Genomic DNA, 6,000 nt, shown 5'->3' on the forward strand with positions numbered 1-6,000 from the left:
CCCAAGCACCCGTGTGGAGCAGCCCCCGGGGGAGAGCTGAGGTCCCCACCCGACCGCCCCAGCTGAGCTCCCAGCCCGTCACCAGCATCAACGGCCAGCCACGCGAGGCAGGTCATGCAGAACCCCCGGTCATCCCAGCGCCCAGCCCACACCCCATGAAGCAGGGAACCCGTGTCCTCAGCCTGCAGAATTGTCACAGCAAGTGGCTGTGGGTGTTTTAAGCGACTGAATTTGGGGGTGGTTTGTTATACAACAATAAATAGCCTCAACAACTGTCCAGCCGAGGACGTCGTCTTGAAAGGTACTGGACTGACGTGAAGGCACACGGGCGCGTATTTATGTGCGAGTGACGCGCGGTGTTGGCACAGGCATGGCTCGCTCTGCAGACGTCCTTGTATGCCGCTGTCCTGCTGCGCTCGGCTCCTCTTCTCCCTCCCACACACGCACCCCAGGCCCCCAGATCACGCTGCCTCGTTGTCTGAGCCTGAGCCTGAGCGCTGAGCCTGCTCTCGTGGATTGATGTCTACGGACACGCAATGTCCGGTGGGGGGCTGCTGTCAGAAAAATGCCACCAGCGTGGAATTCTCTTGTCTGTACTTTGCTTTTCTGAGTTGACAGTCCCTCCGAATCCCCTGCGGAACTCCAATTCATTCTCTTGAATAGTTGCATAAATTTCCGCAGCGTGGCCTTCCCGCACGCATCAGACGCCCCCGGGGGTGTGCTGGCGGCGGCGCACTCCAGCTCGCGACAGAGCCTGTTGTTAATTTTGTGAGCCAGTTATTAAATGCAGCCGGTAAAAAATTAAATTCTATAAACTTATAATTAAATGCGTTAAGAACCAGGGCAATAAACATTCTGACGCGCCATGGAACGGCGTGTCCCTGTGCCGCTCTCCCCCGTCTGTGCGCGCCGCCCCGCGGGGGCAGCGTAAAGGTGGCCGCGGGGATGGCGTGCACGCCGTGGGAACTGGCGCCGAGGATGCGCCAGCGCCTGGCTTAGTGTTGTGTTGGCCGTCTAGACTTAAGAAACATTGGCCTTAATAACGCAAATGCGAGTTAAAACTGTGTCGTGTCTTTAGCAATGGCACTGGGAATAGCGCACAAAACCGAGCAACGGCTCTCCCAGGATTTAAAGACTGTTATTCGGTCCAACAAAGAGGACATGCCTGCCATTGGGGATGAGCGGCGTTTCAACATGTCTCCTCCGTTTCGCTTTCACCCTCCTCTCTAGGAACAAAACTGTCCAAGGACGTTCGTGTTGGCCCTACACTGGCTTGTTCATTGGTTGGTTGCAATAATCCTTCCGTGAGAATCAGATGACTACATAACACTTACAGTAAAGAGTATTATAGACTTTATTGTTCTGTGTAAGCTCTGGGCCACACATCCTTCATGTGAACCTGTTTGATCGTAAATACAGGGCGTACGCACGTGCCCACGTTTGTTCCCCCGAGAGCTGCTTGCTCAGCGCTCTCCGCCTCCCGCTCAGCCTGTACCCTGCCGCTCAGCATCATCGTTTCCATGCCAACGGGGGATTCCGTTCCCCACCACCTGTACTGGGTCAAAGGCTGTGTGTATTTGTCATTTTAATAGGTATTTTCAGATTGCGTCCCACAAGGCTTACAATAATTCTCATTTCTATCGGCGGTGCAAGCGAGCACCCTTTTCTCATACAGCTGCTAACAGCAGGTTTATAGGTTTGCTTTTTGCCAGTCCGATGGGTGTAAAGTGGTGCCTCATTCTTTGCTCCCCTCGTTACCAGAGCGTCTGTCTTTCCCTGTGTTTGTTGTCGTTGAGATCCCTTCTGCGAACTGCCTCTTGATGTCTCTTTTCCTTTTCCTAGAGGCTGGGTTGTTTATTCCTTCTCTGTCTATTTGCTCATTCTCTCTGTAAATGAAACGCAAGCCTTATATATGTTCTCTGCATTTAAATCTCTCATTCACATTTGCGTGATCTTTTGTGATACAAAAACTAATTGTAATGTTGCCAAATGTTTGCCATTTCTCTGCTAGCTCCTGGGTGTCTGGTCTTGATTAAGAGCGTTTCTCTGCATGGAGAGCGTTTACATAGCCCTTTAGAACTTCTGGCTGAGTTTTTATTGTTTTATTTAGGTCTTTAATAAAAAGTTTATTTTCACTTATGGCTAAAACAGGGGTTCAGTTTTGTTTTCTCCTGGATGGATAGCCAGTCATGCCAGTATCACTTGTAAATATTTGTGAAATAACAATACTAATTGTGTGTTAACTAGCAATTACCCACTGTACTGAAACACCGCTCTTGTTATATTAAATTATCATATATGCTTACATGTATCTCTGTAGCCTGATCAGTGTGTCTCTTTTTTTATTTTTTAGGATTTTTATCTATTTGTTTTTAGAGAGAGGGGAAGGGAAGGAGGAAGAGAGGGAGCGAAACATCCATGTGTGGTGGCCTCTCATGCGCCCCCTGCTGGAGACCCCGCCCGCAACCAAGGCCTGTGCCCCGATGGGGAATCCAACCGGGAACCCTTTGGGTTGTAGGCCGGCACTCAGTCCACGGAGCCACACCAGCCAGGGTTGATCAGCGTGTCTCTTCTTGTGCCAACAGCATACTGGTTGGATCATAGTGTGTTTAGAGTGTGTTTTCGTTTGGGGATTTCAGGAAGACAATATATAACACTGTTTCTGGGGCGAGGTGCTAAGAGAACCTCCCTTCTCTCTCGACCTCCCTTCCAGGGGCATTTCCTACGGGAAGCTCTGTGTTGAATATTGTGGAGACACAAGGCAAAAGCAGTGGGATTCTTGAGTCACTTTAGGGAGGGGACTTTCCTGGGGCATTGCTTGGTCACGCCCGCCCCTCTTCTAGCTACGTTTAAGATTTTTGTCTGTGTGTTTTGCTTCTCAAAGGGGCGCTCTTTGCTTGAAGTGGCCCAACTTGAATGCCGAAAGGTTACATCCTGTATGAATCCATTTATAGAACGTCCTTAAAATGACACAGCTCTAGGAAGGGAGGACACTTGGGTCACTGTGAGGGACTGAGAAGGGGTGGGGCGGGGAGGAAGTGGGTGCAGCTATAAAAGGGCGACACAGGGAACCTTGTGGCGACGCAAAGTTAAGAAGCCAAGATTCCTGAATCTGTGGCTGTGTGTCTTTAATCATTCGCGAAAAGGTCTCCGCCTTTTACCCCCTCAGATGCGCCTCTTCTTCCTTCTCTTTGCCCCTCCTCTCGGAACCACAGGTTCCTGTCGCTCACAGGTTTCCCAGACTGGGGGCTCTTCCGCCCCCGGCTCGCTGGCCGTCATTCTGGGTGTTTCTCTCAGCGTATCTTCAGGTTCATCAATCCCCCCTTCAGTCCTCTCTAACCTGCTTTTCCCAATGACCCTTTTTCCCTTCGAGATAACGGCGTAGTCACAGGCAGGCGTAAGAAGCAGTGCGGAGAGGTCCCTCCGCAGCTTCCCCCGGGGCTGACATCTTGCACGGGCTGTAGGACAATGTCACATCTAGGGTGGTGACACCGGCCACTCTCAAGGTAAACAGTGTTTCCATCAGCCCCAGGGTCCCTCCCGTGCCCGTACTGGTGGCTGCGCCCACTCGCCTCCTGCCTCCTGCCCGCTGCTGCGGTACCTGACAGCCACCACCCCCGTCCTCCGCTTCTGTAACTGTGCCGTTTCGAGGACACTCTGCCAACGGAGGCAGACGGGACGCGGCCTTCCGGGACTGGCTCTTGGCAGGCAGGGGGGTTTGCAGGGGCTTCCAGCAGACTGTCGCACAGATCCAGGAGCCGTTCCTTCCGTTCCGTTGCTGAGTGGTATTCGTCAAGGAGGCGCACAGGTTGTTTAACCACTCGCCAGCTGAAGTGCCTTTGGGTACTTTCCAGTGTGGGGGTACAGGTTTCTGTATGAATATTAGTTTTACAGGGGCACGAGAAGACGCCCATGGGGACTCCAGAGAAACCTTCATTTGTTCCAAGAACATGTCCACAGCAGCTAAACGGTCACAGCGCTCAACGCCTGACTTCGTCCTCTCTCTGTCCTTTCTCCCCTTCCCGGCCCTGAACCCAAGGGGCTGAGGAGGAGGAAGGCATGCCGAGAGCCGCCCCCCACCCCCCACAACTAGGCCACCACACGGGACCCCAGTCCGTGGTGTGGGAGGGAGAGCTCTGCTTAGCACTCGAGGTCGAAGCGGAGCGGAGCCGGACCTGGACCCCTTGCTTTTGCGGCGGCAGGGCTCCGGCCAAGCTGTGAGTGAGGGGGAGTCCTGGGCGGGGAGTGGGTCCAACGTGGCCCCTGGGGGTGGCCGTGAGTAGGGGCTCAGGCCCCTGTTTGCCCAGTAAGCCCATCTGTTCCTCTCGAGGGCCGGAGGCCTGGCCCCTCTCTGCCAGCCCCTGGCTGGGGTTGGCGCACGGCCGTCCTCGGAGCCCGGCAATGAACCGCGCCCGCCCAGGGAGAACTGCCGTCCCCCAGCACCAGCTGCAGGCGCGGGGATGACAGGAGGTCACAGGGTAGCAGGGGACGCTGGCGACAGCACCCTCGGCAGCCACCGTCCCGCCTTGCTCACCAGGGCCCTTCGCGGCTGCCTCCACGCTGACCTGGCTCTCGCCCCTTGTGCGGGAGGGGGTGGCCTTGGCGCGGGCGCCCTGAGGTCTTCAGGATGGTCTTGCGTGACCAGCTGCCCTGATGCCCCTTCAGACAGCGCCTCAGCCAAGACCCCAGGCCCTGGCCCTCCACCCTCCGTGACAGAGAGTGACCGAGAACAGGAATGCAGGGTCCCCTGGGTGCATCTTGAGGGAAGAAAGCCAGTTTTAATACAGGGCACAGTGGACATGACACTCCTTTATTAAAACCTAGGGACATCTTTATAAAAACTACTGTATATAAAGACAAAAGCAGTGCAACAGCGGTCGGTGTAAAACACGTCATTATTAATACATTATATATTATTATTAATAGTAGGAACATTATTGGTTTTTGGTTTTCCCGGTTAACAATTCTCAGAGAGACCCCACGCCGGCCCACGTGACGCCGGGGCTAACAGGGGAGAGAAGACGTTTCTGTCCCACCCGTAGCTTGTCCCGCTGACCCTGGGGAGGACCCGCCGTGTTAGGGCGACTGAGCCCCAGCCCTCGGTGTGCACGTCCCCCAGGCTCTGCCAGTTTGGCTGGTAAACGGGGACGTGTCCCACGAGCTCTGCCATAGAAAATGGGGGAAGAGACAGGCCGAAACCACATGTGAGAAACTGAGGCCAGGTTCCTAGGGAGGTTCTTTCGAGCCGCCCGACTGGCCCCAGCCGTGGCCCTGGGGGTGCCCGCGGTGGCCGGGCCACCTGCGACTTCCCCTCAGGTGCTCAGGCGAGCTTCCCCGGGGCTCGTCTGAGTTCAGAGGGACCCTGTCGGTTTCTGGGGGTGGTCGAGGGCCGTGCAGCGGGGCCCTCGTGGTGCCGGCCCCAGAGCCGCCGTTCACAGCGCAGCCTGTAGGAGCGGCGCCCTGGGAGCCCATACCCTGTCCTGTGACGGCGCCGTGAACGGCACCCCTGCCGGCGGGCCCCACAGCAGCCCGGCATCTCGGTCGGCCAGGGCAAAGGGGGCGGGGCTTTGGCATGAAGGGAGGAGTTTTGGGTGCAGGGGGACTAATGGTCACAGCCGTTCACTCACCAAGCCTCTGGCACCCGCTGCCTGGCAGGGCCTCGGACTAGAAACTTGGGCACGGGGGGACCACGCCACCTCCAAGGTCACTTCCGTGGACGGGATAAGTAAGCGTTCCCTATTTGCTTTGTGAATCTGAGCGTTCCTAACTGTTAGGCACAACTAGTCATTGCAGGGGGCACCCCCGCCCTTCCCTCGGGCACCGTGCGTTTCCTGGCGCCTCGGCCTGCGGCGGGAGCCGCCCCCGGGTGGGCACTGGGGTCCCGACCGGCGAATGCCTGCCCGGCGGAGGGATGAATGCACGTGTGCACAAGTGGTTCTTTGGGGCCTTCCATCTCGCCTGACTGCCCCACTTCAACGGTTGAGTTTTTCGGGCCTCCGG

The sequence above is a fragment of the Pteronotus mesoamericanus genome, unplaced genomic scaffold, assembly GCF_021234165.1.
Source record: "Pteronotus mesoamericanus isolate MK-2021 breed Mesoamerican mustached bat unplaced genomic scaffold, CSHL_Meso_final contig_702, whole genome shotgun sequence".
NCBI lineage: Eukaryota > Metazoa > Chordata > Mammalia > Chiroptera > Mormoopidae > Pteronotus > Pteronotus mesoamericanus.